The sequence below is a fragment of the Triturus cristatus genome, chromosome 6, assembly GCF_964204655.1.
Source record: "Triturus cristatus chromosome 6, aTriCri1.1, whole genome shotgun sequence".
Lineage (NCBI taxonomy): Eukaryota > Metazoa > Chordata > Amphibia > Caudata > Salamandridae > Triturus > Triturus cristatus.
Window position 1 is genome coordinate 1,782,140,473 of NC_140589.1, and position 17,293 is coordinate 1,782,157,765.

The 17,293-nt window shown below is 45.0% G+C and overlaps 1 protein-coding gene across 1 annotated transcript in view; it reads left to right on the forward strand.

Moving 5' to 3' along the window:
- Positions 1 to 1,191: 1,191 nt before the first annotated feature.
- LOC146821995 (fibrinogen-like protein 1) overlaps positions 1,192 to 17,293 on the forward strand; it is a 191,555-nt gene continuing 175,453 nt past the window's right edge. Inside the window, exon 1 of the mRNA XM_085609403.1 lies at positions 1,192 to 1,280. The gene's annotated coding sequence lies outside the window, so the exon portion shown is untranslated. The remainder of the gene's footprint in view (positions 1,281 to 17,293) is intronic.

The window sequence follows — 17,293 nt, forward strand, 5'->3', positions numbered from 1 at the left end:
ACTTAAACTGCCGAAATGTAATGAAAGTTGCAATCACTATGGCACCTGGTAATCAGCGCACCCCTTGTAGTCGCAGTCTGGGGTCGCAGTTTACCCCTGCAGTTGTAATCAGGACCGAAAGGTGGCTGTAACTAATGGAGCAGTCACCCTCTATTTTTGCAATCAATTGCAATTTTTGTCAATAAATTAATAATTTGCATAAACGGATTATTGGCAATTTCTACACATGTGTACAAGTTGCCACATACTGCGCAGGTGTGACTTTGTTTAAGTTCCTCATATTGTGTGTTTCATGGTTAACTGAGAGCTCAGAGTCCCCTGTACCAGTCAATGTAGAACCTGAAATATTGCACCTGACACTGCTTCACTTGTCCAAGAATACAAGAGAAGAAAGGGAGCTATGTTGAGAAATTCACAACCCAACAAAGATCATGGGGACAGACAAAACTCACACTGCTGGTGCCGGCTTGCGGTTCATAGGACTCTGCTTCGTAAACGAACTCGCGTTAGGTCCAGTCCCGGCCAACCTCACATAGATAATCTCGCCCAATCCCCTAACTTTCAATCAGGACTCCTCTTCCCAGCCCCCTCCCTCCATTTTCATTCCCAAAGGATGCTGCTGCTTCCATGTTTCATGCAATGTGTTCTTACATTTTGTAGCAGTCAGCTCCACTTTGGGGTGTAAATCTCTTACTTAAATTGTAATGCACAAGCATCGCCTTTCTCTTCTAAAGCACCTGCAGGGAACACTAATGCGAGAATTGCCCACAGATGTTGCCCAAATAGATTAAATTATGAATATGTAAATGGAAGTCAAGCTTGGACGGTATGAACCGCAGGTCCACAGTTGGCCCACGAGGTCCCTAATCACTTGTAATAAGATTACAAAATCATATGATTGTTAAAGATGCATGGATGATGTAGGCACTGCATTGGTCCCTCCCATCAGCAGCACTGCCACTGCAGAGCATCCCTGGAGAAGCGGTCACCTGCCCCTGGGCCATCCCACAGGGGAATGTTTCTTACACCACCTAGACAGGTCACAGGCGTTTACAGGAGGCAGAGACCGTCTCTTGGGATTACAAGGCTGCTTACAACAGGGGCAGGCTGGGGTGGGGCAGCGGGAGGGAGGGTATTAAGAAGAGAATGAATATCTTCGCCTGGGATTAGGCAGGGTAATTCTCTGCCTGCTGTGGGTCTGAGGCTGCGGACGGATGTCTCCCTCGGGCCAGCACATGGTACAAGGCGGCAGCGGTGACTCTCTGGGACTGCTGCAAAAGGTTTGACATATTTCTTCTTTTGTTGGGGATGCTGTGCAAAGGTTTTTGAATGTTATGTGTGTTACTTCGAGGCCTGTCCAGTGGTTTGCACACGAATTGCACTGATTAGCAATAACAATGCAAAGCTATCGATGGAGTGATGCGTTTCAATCCAAGCATCCTGGTTACATTGTCAGCCCGTGGGGTTGGAAACCAGACGTTTGTGAGCTGGGTTTTTGATAACAAGGGGTCATCTTAGCATTTCTAATGTAAGTGTTGATAAACTAAAGGGTCACTGGCCTGTATGGAGTCCCGACGGCTCCCAGCCTCGCAACGCTGTCATTGCCTCGGCATTGAATCGCTGATCCAGCTTGAAGTTTCCACTGAAAGCAGCTGGAAAGAAAGAAGAATTTGGAGGGAAAATGCAGGAAATGGTTCCATGATGTTCAGCCCTTCTGAAGGAGGGCCGCTCGAGCGGTGAAGCAAGGGCTGAGGGAGCATTGGGGATAATGCATTGCATTTCATGCACTTGTATATCTTAGACTGTGAAAAGTATTTCTTTGTGAGATGTATTTTGTGAACATCTATGTTTAAATAATGAATAATAACAATATATTTTCAAGAAATAACACAACCTCCAGTTCTGTTTGAAATGCAGTTGTAGCAAATATTAAAGTTAGTCTGAATATTTCGTGATCTTTTCTTGTAATAAACTTGCAAGTGGGCACTACAATTTCAAAACTGGCCTGAGCTCAGGGGGCTTAGCCTTGTCCAAACACAAGACACCTCCCCCGGCCCCCCGCCGCTTCCACTGTACCCACAACACAGCGCCATAGCTTTCGATGCGTAGCGCATAGAGGAGGATGAATAGCGCTACAGTGATGGCAGCACCTGCTCCACTTGAACGTCAAAGACAGCTGAAGAGTGAGCAGAGGCCTCATTGGTGGGGGAGGGGGGGTGTGATGGAGGCATAACGTTAAATAAAGCCAGCCGGGGGAAGGAACCCTGAAGATGCCAGAGTTTTGGTTTATGTTAAAAAGAAACAAGGGTACATAAGGTTAAGAGACAGAACCGGAGGATTTAAATAGAGGAAAAATACTGTATTAAGATGAGCGGGAATGGGGAATGATAAGGAATCCTCTCTACGAGAGAAGTGGGAACACGCACTCGATGAAAAAGAATCTCAGCCTTAACTTGGACGCTTGGCAACATGTATTTAATTTCTGGTTCATATCTTGAGTTCTCGATGTTGTCTTTTGAGATCAACTCGATGTTAAAGCTTCAAGAATGCATCGTCAGAGCTGCCAGGTTTTTCAGTTTGCTTACGTGGGACATTTCTAGTTGTCAAGTGTGCTTGCGTGTGACGTTTTAAGGCCACGTGTGTGACACTTTGAGTGGCTCTTTAATTTTGTGTAGAGCAAAGGAGTTATACCGGCGAAATAAGAAAAGTATTGGAAAACACTGGCTTTGCACAATAACTTTGGAAATGGCCTGAAAACAGACCAGAATGCAAAGAGATCTTGTATAAAAAAGCAAGGACAGACTGAGGATTTCAGCCCCCCAAGACGCAGGATTACTGACCGTCTATGATGTCATGGCTTGTAACTTCCGGGGCGTGCCCCCTGCGCAGGAGGGCATACATTCACCTCACACGAATATTCGCACACGCTGAATTTCAAATATTGCAAATTGTTCTGTTTAGTTTGCTTTTGCAAAATTAATGGCCAGTAAACGTCAATTTATAATTAGTCATTTATTGGCATTCCTCTTATAATATTACACTTTGAATAATTTTAAGAACTTCTTTCATGTTTCCATACGATACAGCATATGGAAATATCGTTCTAATTCTTCCTTGTGTTCAACCGTGTTAATTCTCACCTTGGGTTACATTATATTTAAGATTGGATAAAACAATCGTGGAAGCAGTTGTGGCCCTGTTACAAAGATGAACCATCCAGTACCTGCTTCCCTGCTTCCCTTGGTATTAATTACAGCCACGTGGCCAGTCTTCAGCAGTGTCTCAGAGGATAGCAACGCCATTCATGTGTAATACATTTACTACATAAACAACTTAAACCAAAACTTAAACTTGGGCAGAAGGGGTCTATGTCCAAGGAGCTTATAGGATACATACATTGGTGGAGTCTCAACGCAGGTGGCACAAGTCAATTTATAATTAGTAAAACCACTAAAATCTGGTACAATTACAAGAGCAAAAGGACTGAACCAAAACTACATTTTTCCTTGAATTAATTATGCTGTTAAACCTCTATTCTGGATTTGGCCAAGCATTGTAGAATGACAGCACAAGACTACTTTATCAACAGCACTTATTCTGCTTTCAGTTTAAAGATTAAAAGGTGGAGTAGTCCCTGCCTGGAACCTGCGACCTTCTTAATACGAACTGTATAGTTGGCAGCAAGGACTTACCCTAATGAGCTACCTTACAATAAATGGATATCATGTAGGCCTGGGCTAAAATTTCGTTCCGGTCGCGGAAATTGCGATAATTTGACATTTTTGTGTTCCGCGGAAATCGCGAAAATGTCAAAATTTCCGCATTCCGCAGCTTAGCGATAATTTGGTTCTTGCTCGCGCTGTAAAATAATACATTCTCACGCGCGCGCGATCGCCTTACCTGAATCCCTGCATTCGCCGACAAGCTTTCTTGATCCGGTCGCGTTCTCCATGAGATGCTGTATTGTTTTTAGCCATTTGCGCTGTCTCGCGACAGTTCGTGCCCGCAGTGACGTCATGCGTCGCGCGATCACGTCTTTCTTCTCGCGATCATGCACCGCGAGACAACTGAAAACAAGATGGCCGCGCCCACGAGCAACCGCATGGGGAAGTTGGCGAGCCGCAAACCATGCAGAAAATCTCGCGAACATGCGGGAAAAAACTTCCGCATCTTCGCGATATTTCCGGATGTTTGCGATAATTTTAAACATTTTGGCGATAATTTGCGAAAGTGGATTTCGCAAATTCCGCCCACCCCTAATATCATCCCATTAAGTTTGAAATAAAATACAATCGCCCAAGATCTCCTTCACGTGACAGGGGTTAAATATATTGAGATGAAGGGTGCACAAGCACTTGGGGTGACAGTTCTGCTCTCCGGAAACGAGATATGCAGTGCAACCTTTACTTTCAGTATAAACGTTACACTTTTAGCATTGCCATGTCCAACGTGCTTAAATGAATTTGTATTTTTTGGCTTTGTGCCACTCACCAGTTGAAAAACTGCCACCTAAATGCACCAAGGAATCAGAAAGACTTTTTCAACAGGCTCCAGAAAGGACACAATTATATTTCACCTTTTTTTAAAGAACGCAGAGCCATATTATCAAGGAACGGCGATAACATTATCGCCACTTTAGCGGCAGGAAACTCCCGCTAAAGCGGCGATAATGGGCTTGATAATATGCCCTTGAGAATTCCCATAGAAGCCCATGTTCTGGTGTGAACCTGGGCTTCTATGGGAATTCACAAGGGCATATTATCAAGCCCATTATTGCCGCTTAGCGGCAGTTTCCTGCCGCTAAAGCGGCGATAATTTTATCGCCGTTCCTTGATAATATGGCCCGCAGTCAGGAAAGAAGAAATGCTACAGCCCAAGTAACTCGCTTTGAACAGGTCGGATAGTAGGATCCACGTGAGGCTGGGTGTGGAGCATGTTTTTGTGTTTTTTTATGTTTGACACTGCTTGAAGGCGGCAGCTTCACTGTTTTAGTTAAATAAACAAACTTAGCTTGGCTCAGGCCCTCACCTTGACTTGCGCCAGGCTCATAATTGTCTGAGGTAGCAGTCAAGGGAGTAGACAGAGAATTAAAACACACTCCACTTTGAACTAAAGCCCTGATGGCATCAAGCATGGAAAGAAAGTGAGCCCGAACCTCCATAGAAGAGCTCCCTTGTGTCTTCCATTAAAGTTACTGTTCAATCTGTTCACCCTTTTATCCACCTGATGATAGCCGTCATTTTACCTTTTATATTCTGTCATGTATACATTTTTTCATCCATCATTCAATCTTTCAACATTCCATCCATTCATTCATTGGCCATTTCATCAATCCATCCATTCACATCCATCCATCTCCCTCCCTTCCAGGTTTCCATTCACTTTGCAATCCATCCATACTATCACTTTCCATCTACTATGCAGTCCATCCTCTCAGATTTCTGTTCCAGGTAAGTAATGCTGAAAGCCTGCATTTCAGACAAAACATGGTTCATCAGTCTCTGGAAGGTGGCAGGGGCATTTTTCAGGCCAAAGGGCATTACCTTGAATTCAAAGTGGCCCACTGGTGTAGAACATGCTGACATCTCCTTAGCTGCCGCAGTTAGGGCAATCTGCCAGTACCCCAAAGTAAGGTCAAAGGTACCCAGGAACTTGGCAGACCCCAACCAATCAATGAGTGCATCAGCTAGGGGGATGGGGTGTGCATCAGTCCTTGTGGCTGAATTGATCCCCCAGTAGACCACACAGAACTGGAGTTCTGGTGTGGTGCCTGGTGGGGCAGCCTAGGGAACCAGTACCACTGGACTCGACCAGGCACCACTGGAGTGCTCAATCATTCTTAACTCCAGCAGTTTGGAGATCTCCTCCTTGATGCTGGCTCTTACCTTGTCTGACAGTCTGTACAATCTGTTTTTGACAGAGGGACTGTCACCAGTGCCAATGTCGCGGCTACACAAGATTGTAAGCACAGGGGTGAAAGAGAGCAAAGAAGCAAATAGTCCAAATAGCTGACAACAGTCCCTCTGCTGCTCTGGGGTCAGAGTAGGGGAGGGGTTGACTCCCTTCACTGACCCATCTTTCTCTGTGGATGACAAGAGATGAGGGAGTAGTTCACTCTCCTCCTCTAGTCCATCATCAGTTTCCAACAGCTTGGTGATCTCAGACCTCTCGCAGTGGGGCTTCAGGCGATTGCGGTGGAGGGCTTGTAGAGGAGTTGTTGGGGTGTCTTGAGGTCCACCGAGTAGGTGACCACAGAGTAGTTCGAAAGAGCTCAATCCTACTCCTTTCAGTGGTACTTCTCTGTATGCAAAGAGTAGATGGGGAAAGAGGACATACCACTTCCACCTCATGGGCTCCAGTAGGCTCAAAACCATGCTCTTAAGGGTCTTGTTCAATCTCTCAACAAGCCCATTAGTCTGAGGGGTGGTAAGGTAGGGAGAACTTGTAAGTTATCATACATTCCTTCCACAAGGACTTCATGGACATGAAGTTGGTGCCCTTGTTTGACACCACTCCAAGGGGAAACCCACTTGACTGCAAAGGAAGCACCATGACCAGCCAAAACGTGAACCAAGTTCGCACCACAAGTAAAGCACAAGGCTCTGTGAGAGACTGAGTGAATGTGTCTTGCCTTGGAACTGCATGTTGCAAATCAAAACAAGTGATAATAAGAACTCGGTCGCAAGACAAATTGAAATGACCTATAGGTCATCACATTGAGAGAGTGTGCAATTTTAGCCCTGGAGTTTCCTACAATACAAGAGCTCAGTAGTAGGCTGGGGGCTGCAGCCGCTGTTCTAGACCACTGTATCAGGGTCAAAAACTGCCATCAGTGACTTAGGATGCTGTGGTGGTTGCATGACTGAGAAACATTGGTAGTGTTGTAGAACCCTGCAGACCAAGCCATTACAGTGTGTAGTATTTTAATTTATTGTGTTGTTAAATTACTTCTCATTTCTAAGGCAAGCACCAGACTGTACAGTAATGTATTGAACCTATTGGTTGATTGTTGAGTTCTGAGTTTTAATTAGGACTGACTGCAGAACACCATGAGCAAACAACCCTAATCACCACTGCTGCGGCCCAGCAGCCCCTGTCTCCCCTGCCACCACATGAATGGGGTTTTATAATATGTTTAGCAGACACTCTTGGGCATAGTTTTCTATTGACAAAATAAAGAATTTTAAACTTTGGTTGCCATTGAAATGCACTCAGATGTGATGAGTGCAAGTGGTGAGGTGAATCTGGGAAAGGCTATGGAGATGTTTTACGTGAGGTTGGTGAAGAGTGACAAATAGTCTTGACTGTGTTGAGCGATAGGTAGTAAACGTAAAAGGTTGCAAAAAGGCATTTTGTTATGTGAGCTTTGAGTGAGTCAGCATCTTTTGATGAAGTAGATCACCTCATACTCGTTGAGTAGCTGAAAGTGGAAGAGAATTCCAAGCATGTCTAAAGGGTTGATTCAATCCTTTCTAAAAAAACTAAAAAAAGGGACAGTCCTCAAAATCAAGTAAGCTCACCCAACACTTAAGGCATAAGAGCTTCATTTGATGTGTCTCAGACATCTTTTGTTTCATATCTACTTTTCAACATCTACATGGAGCAACTTGGAGAGGTGATCAAACAGTGCTTAGATTCTGAACCAAGGAGCAAGGACGACATCACAGGATGTATGGAGCATGTCTTTGATAGGATGAAGAGGCACCAGTACAACTGGTCCAAAAAGTAGAGACAGTACAGGATCTGACAGATGATAGACCTATGTTGTTCACATGGCCTGGACCCCTTGAGAGATCCTCACTGTAATGTAAAAAGAAAGACACTGGGCATAGCTTTTAACCCAGCCCTGCTCTTCTCTCTCCCAATAAACACATTGGCCAAATACCTATTTCTAATCCTCCCTACTCCAAAATGTCCTCTAAACAACCACTGGGTGTCTAACCAGATCACTAATCATGGCACAGCTTGACGTGTAAGCATAATATACATGGGTGTCCTTAAAAAGGCAGTAAACAGGCTCTTCCAATGCCAAAGCCAGGAGCAAATGCATGCCTTTATGTCAGGCTTCCATGTGGCTTCCTCAACAAACTGTTAATATGCATCTTACAATAATCTACACTTTTTGTGGATTTGGAACCTTCCTTTGAATTAAATCTGAAGTCTGTAATGTGCTCTGTGAAATAGTTAGTTAAATAGCATTGATGTTCTAATGAATTGGTGGCCCTCTTAGGATGGCCATTGTTGACCCCTCGAGGAAGCTTGCCGGTGCAGAAAAGTGGAGCAGATATAACAATCAATGGACACATCACAAATCTGAATAGCCCTTCAGCTGTGTCATGGGGAGCTCACTGACAGCCAGGAGGGAGGGTTCATGAAGCTTCTGTGAGCTCTGAGCCGATTGGCTATGAATTGTGCATGAGCACTCGTGTCAGCCTTTTCATGGAAAAGAAGGCAGAGTACCCCTTACTGTATTCCTCTAATGGCCTCTGTGAGATGGAGATCTCTCTCAGTTGAGATGTACATGCAAGCAGGAGAGAATGATTACTTTGCACAGGTCATTCAACATGATGCCGAACCTCCGAACAACACTGCTATCTGGCTGTTGGTCAGAGTTCCAGTTTTCTATATTAAGGCACTACCCATGCAGCCAAGGACCCAGAATGGCAGGACTGGTCAGGTGGCACAATTTAAATATGGTTACAATTCTAAGAAAGAGACTTAGGCCTAACTGTTTTAATAAATGGGACTGTGTATTCCAGGGCAGTCACAGACACCAGTGCCCCCCACGGTAGGACTGTCCTGATAATTGAACTAGAATCTCACACCCTGTGTTATTTTTGTCACTGCCTCACTAATTTGATCCCCACTTTTATCTCTTCAGTCAGGGAGAGGACTGGAGCTCTTTCTCCATGAGCTGGTGAGAGAGAGGGCAATAATTCTATCTCTCATAAAGACAAATAGCATTTCTTGATGCTACTCTTCTTGGAGAACGTCTCATTCACTTCCTGAGACATCTGTAGGGATGATTACTATGGTGGAGTCTTTCTGGGATTATTGCACTGGTGCCTCATTCCATCAAGTGCACTATCATGTGAAGTAGTCCATCAAAACAAGAGTGTGGCTGTCGACTCAGAGCAGACCCGCAGAGACCATAGCGACCTCACCAGATTCACCAGCCATCGACTGTGGTGTGGACTGAGTACTGCAGCTTGTAGTAGCGTGTTTAACTGCTTTGTTACTATTGAGGGGTACTGCTGTAAGTATGACGTGAATTAATGGCTCTTCCAGTAGTCACATCTCTCAGTGTGGACTATCATTGAAATGGTCCCAATGGAAGACAGAATTCTTCTGAGGAGAATGTGTTGTTTGCCCGTTCAACAACATGCTTTCTCGGGGACACACTTAGAAACATCTATGAAACATACACATTGGTCAGAGACCCCACTCATCACTCTTCCTAAAGTGCAGAGGGTTTCCCTCTTGGGCAGTACTGCGGTGTCATCCCGTAAACAACACAGAGCGGGAATCCCTCCTTAATGGACCCCGGCATGCATATACTTGACTCGCTGCTAAGTGACTCAGCTTTGAGGATGCACCCTAGGGAGAGGGTAGGTCCTGTTACCACGAATGTGCCACAACCATACCCAAATCTGAGTACCAGCATCCAAAATTAGGCTAAAGGCCTCCTGTGACCACTGCTAGCACAGTGCAGAAAACCATGCTATGGATAAGGCTTCATCAGTAAGTGGCCAGGATCCCTGGAGAATGGGGCCCCTTATTATGTACCTGACCATGGCCCTTCATGCAACAAACTAAAGCATATGTTTGTTCATTTTAGTAAAGGACCATGTGCTCTGGAGCACACGTAATGCTGTCTTTAGCACAGAACCACCCCATGAGACCTCCAGGAAACTCCTGAAAGGTGACCTCTTCAAGCAAGATTTTATCTGTGACCTGCTGGCATGCACCTTGAGCATGTCCGATACAGAGAAGACTTTCCCTACTCCTGGCACCACTAGAGCTACACAGATCCATGGTCTATGAACGACAAGCAGTTACTAGGAGTACTGTCCCTACTCTAAACAGAGTCTGGACAGTTGGTAGCTCCACCCTAATTTTGCCTGTGACATAGTGCACGGAAGGGGCCGCAAGAAAACATTCTTGAATCTGTGTAAAATAACCAACATAAATACACACAATTAAAAATACATTTCTTGTACAGAATTGGTGGTGTTGCAAGGTAGTGAGAACACATAGAACATGGACACCTTCTTCCTGGCCCCCAGCAATGGAAGGCTATAGATGCCCAAGAAATAAAAGGAGTTAAGATCAACTACAATTGAATAATTACAGTGTAACCCTTTTGGCCCAGGTGCGGCCCGTGCAGGTAAGAGCAGTGGGGCAGGTTGGGGGGGGGGGGCTCAACAGATGACGGTCGGGGAAAATTAAATAAACATCTAATTTTCCCTCGTCGTCCTCTATCGAGTATGCACCCCACCACTCTTATCTGCATAGGCCGCTCCTGGTTTGGCCACACAGTAAAGCACAGAGTTGATTGATCAGGTTAAATAGGGATTTATTACAAATTCAAAGCCAAACTGATATAAATCCGTCTCAGAAACATAGTATAAAAATACAGAATCAGTAAGAGATATCCAAAATGACGTACAAAATGTATCCTCCATAACAGGAAGCAAAAGAGGAATTCTGTAGCTGCTATACAAAGGTTGAGGAACAAAGTCTGGTGAGAAGATTGAACGTTTCGATCCTCCTGCCTATACATGAGGTTGTCTAAGAATGTCTACTAAACCCTGTTCTAAACTAGAAATCAGGAAAACCCTATTAATTCAGGAAGGCATAGAAAGATGTCAGCATACCAGAACCTATGTAGTAGTTCTCTAAAGGGAAAGAATATTGTGTAGCATAAAGCCACACAACAGAGATGTTGCAAAGAGGTCTGTACCTCACAGAGTCTAAAGGGAATCTAAACAAAGCTAAAGTGTAATCCTCATTTATACCTACAACAGAACCTTCGAGAACCATGTATCACATGTCTCATTAATTTTCATCTTCAAACAACATAACTTGGCAACTACACTCGAGATTTCTTTCCTTTGGTGTACACAGTAGAGCTTCCTTTGATTCCTCCTATCTCCCTATTCTGCTTGGTTAGTAGTCATCCCTTCCTTCATTAAATCTTCTTATCCTTGCCAAAAGATACTCCTTTTGAGCCTCACTATTTTGTTCACACAATGTGCCTTTCTTTAACCATGAGCTCACACTACTGCACTTGCAGAGCAGAGAAAAACATTGCATCCAAAGCAAACATTCACGTTAAAGTGATAACGTTAAGAAATCCGAGTGCTGAAGGCCTTTGGTCACCTCAGTGCAGCAAGCATCTCAATACACATTTAAATGCAGATTACAGATACATATACATTTAAAATATAGATGTACAGCACTATTCAAATGGATACATTTTCAGTTATAAAATACATGGAGAGTATTATTTGAATGAATATGCAGATACATAAAAATTGGCAATATTATTCAAACCACACAAATGTAGATATATGTGAGAACTGCAACTCGTTGTTACTGTAAAGAAAACGTTAATATACACACTCATATAAATTTCGAGATTACACAGTAGATGCACTTCATATCACTGTTCAAGTGCAATACATTACATTAATAATATTACATCACATGGATACATGAGGCCATACGTAAACATATATGTGTCATAGTCAAACATGAAAGTGTGGAGCCCAAATTACGCTGCTCCAGTAGTAAACAGATTATAGGGATAGAAGCCTACCAGGTTTTAACCCTTTGCCTCAGTACAGAAGCAGTGCATGTTCCGATACACAACTTGCCTGTTTCAAACCTGAGAGCTGGAAGCTGAGAGCATAGTTCACAGTGCATCCAATGCTTAGCCGCCCTGCTGAGACCACTGTCATATCTTTCTACCCGGTCTTGAGCGATAACATGGTAGATCCGAAGTGGATGATGACATGCATATAAATATCTTCAAGGTATATAACTGCGGAGGTGAGAATAGCAAATCAATGCTTAACTATATATATTTACTTTTATGATTTTGTGGTAGTTGATATTCTGGATACAATATTTTTTTAGGCCAATATTTTTAGTGTCAGTTTTCTGACATACAACCAATCCACTTCCACCTGCCACAGAGAAAAAAGGTGTAAGGCAGCAGGTAGTCTTAAAGCGAACCACACATGGTTGCAAGATCACTGGCAGTCTGTAACAAGATTTGTGGGTAGGGACAACTAATTTCTGAAAGGGTTATCATCACCCAACAGAAAGCGTCTAACCACAGAGACACGTTCTGATTAGCTTTGAAGCCAATGAGAATTCCTGAAACATCCTAAGACAGGAAGCCCTTCCATGATTTCTGATTGGGTGCTGAAACCATACTCAAGCAGAAACAACAACCCTTGTCAGGGTGAACTCACAAACAAACCCTAAATTAAGCTTTGCTCAACACCCTGGTTGCTTAGCACTGGGAATTCAGGCTTAACTTAGAGGCAAAGTGTAAAGTATTAGTGCAACACTTCAAATATTAGCACAGTGAGAACACACCACAAAAGGATCCCACACCAGGTTTAGAAAAAAAGATTAGTCTTTACTGAATAAACCAAGACTAAAATGATGAAAACCAGTATAACCAGAGATATGGAATTTGAAAGGTTTCAGTGAAAGTTCCACTAAAAAGCACAAAGCGCCACCTGTGGATATCAAATCAAGGCACCGTGATAAAGTCACAAGTTTAGCCGACCGCGATGGAGTGCAGGCTAGCTACAGGGGTCCAGTTAAGCTTGCTGAACAAAGTACCTTAAATCCTGGTTTGCGGAGTGTTGCAAGGTCCTGCACCGAGGATGAGTTGTGCAGCCAAGGAGGTGCATCAGTTCAGCAGCATGTTGAACTGTTTTGTTACTATTTAAGGGTACTGTTGTAAGTATGAAGATCCTGCTTCATCGTCAAGGATTCCATAGATGAGAAATTGGCAATGTAAGGATTGTGTCGGGAAAGCTTTGCACAGACGGCTGTTCTGATGCAGCTGTTCTGTTGATGCAGAGTCCTTGCTTCGGGGAAACCCTCACAGTAGAGGTCATGCATTGGTTTTGAAGGCGATACGTTGAACAGCAAAATGATGCACTGGTTCTGCTGGAGATGTGCTGCACCATAGAGGAGATGTATCAGTTCTGATGGATTCACAGATGGGCTGGCAGAGCATCTTCAGGCCCACTTCCAAGGTTCCAGGACTGGGGTGGCACCGCTTGGCAGGGTTGGACTCACAAATTGCAGAGTCCAGGTGTTGGGTTCAAGTTTGTTCAGTCCCTGAGGCTCTAGTCAGGAAGCCAGCCAACTTGCCCTTGGAGTCACTTTGGGGCCCTGGGTTCAACTGATGCAGGTCCAGTCCTCCTTACTCAGACAAAAGGGCAACAGGCAGCAGATCAGCATGGCAGGGCAGCAGTTCCTTCAAAGCAGCAGTCAAGCAAAGTGGCAGTCCTTTTAGAAGCCCAGCACTCGTTCTTCATGAAGGAGTATCAATAGGTCCAGAAGTATACTGAAGAGGTGGTGTCTGAGGTCCAATATTAATGCCTGGTGCCCTTCATTTGAAAGGTGGGAGAAGCTTCTAGAAATTTTCTTTGAAGTGTACAAGCTTCCTGCCTTCTTTGTCCTGGTTCCAGACTAACTACAGGGGTATGCAGCTTTTTGTTTGGAGGCTGGACCTAGCCTATTCATGCGTAAGTAGGTTTGTGCTCAGCTCAGCATTTCCCTCCTGCCAGTATAAGCCCATCCAGGCACACCTAAGCTCTCTATTGAGTGTAGCTGTCTAGTAGGAAAACACAAATCCCAACTGTCAGCTTCAACCAGTCATATTACCCAGAGGCAGGTTGAAAGCACTATATGGCTAAGGTAGGAAACTGGCAACTTTCTAAAAGTGGCATTTTCTAAATTGTAATTTAAAATGTGACTTCCCCATATGAGAGGATTTTTCAACACAATTCCAATGATACCAAACACGAACTGGTAACCTGATCCCATTTGGAAATTATTACCTATTAAATGTAATAAGGTACCTCCAAAGTTATCCTACGGAAGAGGTGGGGCTAGCATTAGTCAAAAAAGACTTTAGGCTTTTTCACTGCCAGGACATGTAAAACTTAAAAGTGTATGTCCAACTTTTTAAATAAATTTCACCCTCCCCTCCCCTGTAGGCTGTCCCGGGCCTATCCTAGGGGTAACTTACATGTATTAGCAAGCATTGGCAAAGCCTATAAGTCTCGTCTATACAAGAGCTATTGGCTTTGGCAATGTGTTTTTGCCATGTTGTACACCAGTGTGGCTGTTGCTCAGCATGGCTAAAAGTTAGTGGCGTGGAGCATTCTAGACTGGAGTAGGGGGAGTAGAGTGTAGTAGACTGGATTTGTTAGAGTAGAGTATTAGAGTTGAGTAGGGGGAGTAAAATGCTGTAGAGTTGAGTAAAGGGGAGTAGAGTTCAGTGGTTCAGTGGCAGAGAGTGTCGTCCAGGGGCGTAACACAGGCCCCCGCAGCCCCCGCGGTGCGGGGGGGCCCCAAGCTCCAGGGGGCCCCCTCTGCACAGCACTCGGTCTGAAGAGCTCCTGAATGAGCCCGGAGGGGGCCCCTCCATGTGCCTTGCAGGGAGGCCCCCTCGAGTTTCGTTACGCCAGTGGTGTCATCGAGTGCAGTGTTATAGAGTGCAGTGTCATAGAGTGGAGTCTCATAGAGTGGAGTGGCGTAGAGTGGAGTAGGGTGGAATAGGGTGGAGTGGGTTGGAGTGGATTGAGGTAGGGATGGATTGGAGCAGATTGGGGTGGATTGGATTGGGTTGAGTGGGTGGATTGAGTGGGGTGGATTTGAGTGGGTGGCTGGATGAGGTGGATTGGATTGGAGTGGGGTGGATTGAAATGAATGGGGTGTGGTGGATTGGATTGGGGTAGATTAGATTGGTTTAGGGTGGATTGAGTAGGTGATTTGAAGGGGTGAGTGGAGTGGAAGGGGTAGATTGGGATGGTGTGGAATGGAATGGATTAGAGTGAGGTGGATTGGACTGGAGTGGGATGATTTGGAATGTTGTGGGCTGGATGGATGGAATTGAGTGGGGTGGATTGGACTGGAGTGGGGTGGATTGAAGTTTGGTGGGCTGGGTTGATTGGATATAGTGGGGTGGACTGAACTGGGATGAGGTGGACTGGATTAGGGTAACGTGCGGTGGACTAAAGCAGAGTAGTGTGGATTAAACTGCAGTGAGTGGGGTGGATTGTAGTGGGGTGAACTGTATGGGGTGGATTAGATTGGAGTGGGATGATTTGAAATGGGGTGAGATCGACTGGACTGGGGTGGACGAGAGAGGGGTGAATTGTAGTAGGGTGGATTAGAGTGGAGTGTGGTGGAATGGAGTGAGGTATTGGAGTGAATTGAATTTGAGTAGCTTGGGGTGCTATGGATTGTGGTATAGTGGATTGGATTGAGTGGGGTCGACTGGAGTGGGTGGCTGGATGGGTGGATTGGAGTGGGATGGGATGGGTTTGATTGAAATGGGTGTGGTTGATATAGGTGGTTTGAAGTAGGGTGGGATAGATTGCTTTGAAGTGGGGTGGAGTATATTGGTTTGGGGTGGGGTGGATTGGATGATTGTGGTGGTTTAGAGAGGGGTTAATTAGAGTGGAGGGGTGAATTGGACTGGACTTCAGGGGTTGATTGGATTGGAGTGGGATGGGGTTGATATGACTCGTGTAGCATGGATTGGAGTGTGGTGGGCTGGATGGATTGGATTGAGTGGGGTGGACTGAACTGGGGTTGGGTGGATTAGATTGGGGTAGTGTGAGGTGGATTAGAGTAGAGTCTGTGCATTTGACTGCAGTGGAGTGGGGTGGATTGGAGTGTAGTGTAGTGGGGTGGACTGGATGGGGTGGATTAAATTTGAGTAGGTTGAATTGAAATGGGGCGGGGAGGATTGGATTGGGGTTGGGTGGACTAGAGTGGGATGGATTGGAGTATGGTGGATTATAGTGGAGTGGGGTGGAATGGAGTGAGGTGGAAAGGAGTGGAGTGGATAGAGTGAGGTGGAATAGAGTAGGGTGAATTGGATTGGCATGGAGTGGGTGGAGTGAAGAGGAGTAGATTGGATTGCAGTGCGGCGGCTTGGATTTGAGCGAGGTGAAGTGATTGGATTGAGTGGGGTGGATTGGATTTTATTGGGGTGGATTAGACTGCGATGGGTGAACTGGATTGGATTGAGGTGGATTGGATCGGGGTGGGTTGGAGTGGGGTATGGGTGGGGTGGGGTGGATTGGAGTGGGATAGATTACATTTTGCTGGATTGAGGTGGACTGGATTGGGGTGGGGTTGGGTGTATTGGGGTGAAGTGGATTAGATTGGCTGGAATAAAATAGAATGGGACAGATTGTTTTGGATTGGAGTGGGGTAGATTGGAGTGGTGCAGTTTGTTTTTGATTGGAGTGGGGTAGATTGTTTTGGATTGGAGTGGGGCAGATTGTTTTGGATTGAGTAGGGCAGATTTTTTTGGGATTGTAGTGGGTCAGATTGGAGTGGGACAAATTGTTTTGGATTGGAGTGGGGTAGATTGTTTTGGACTGGAGTTGGGCAGATTAGATTGGGGCAGACAGTTTTGAGTTGGAGTGGGCAGATTGTTTTGGGTTTGAGTGGGTGCAAGTTGGAGTTGGATTGGAGTGGGGCAGATTGTTTTGGATTCAGTACGGCAGATTGGAGTAGGTGTGATTGTTTGGATTGGAGTGGGGCTGATTGTTTTGGATTTCACTGGGGCAGTTTAGAGTGGGAAAGATTGTTTTAAACTGGAGTGGGGCTGATAGCAATTCACAGAAAGGAGGCTTAGACTCAGTGCCGCACCCAACCAAACGTGTGGTTTAATATTTGACAGTGGTGCTTAAATCAGGGAAAGACAGCCTCCTGGTTCCCCTTAGGCAGATACAATACACACACTGATTTACTTGAACTAGTTATTGTTTGAAACAATACATTATGCTGAAAGATATGGATATTTAGTAGGTGTTGATCATTTTTCAAGTATGGAGTGGGGCTGATTGAAGTGGGGTATATTGGAGTGTGGCAGATTGTTTTGGATTGGAGTGGGGTAGATTGGATTGGGACAGATTGTTGTGGGGTGGGGCAGATTGTTTTGGATTGGTGTAGGACAGATTGTTTTGAATTGGAGGTAGGTTGGAGTTGGTTTGGAGTGAGAAAGATTGGAGTGGGG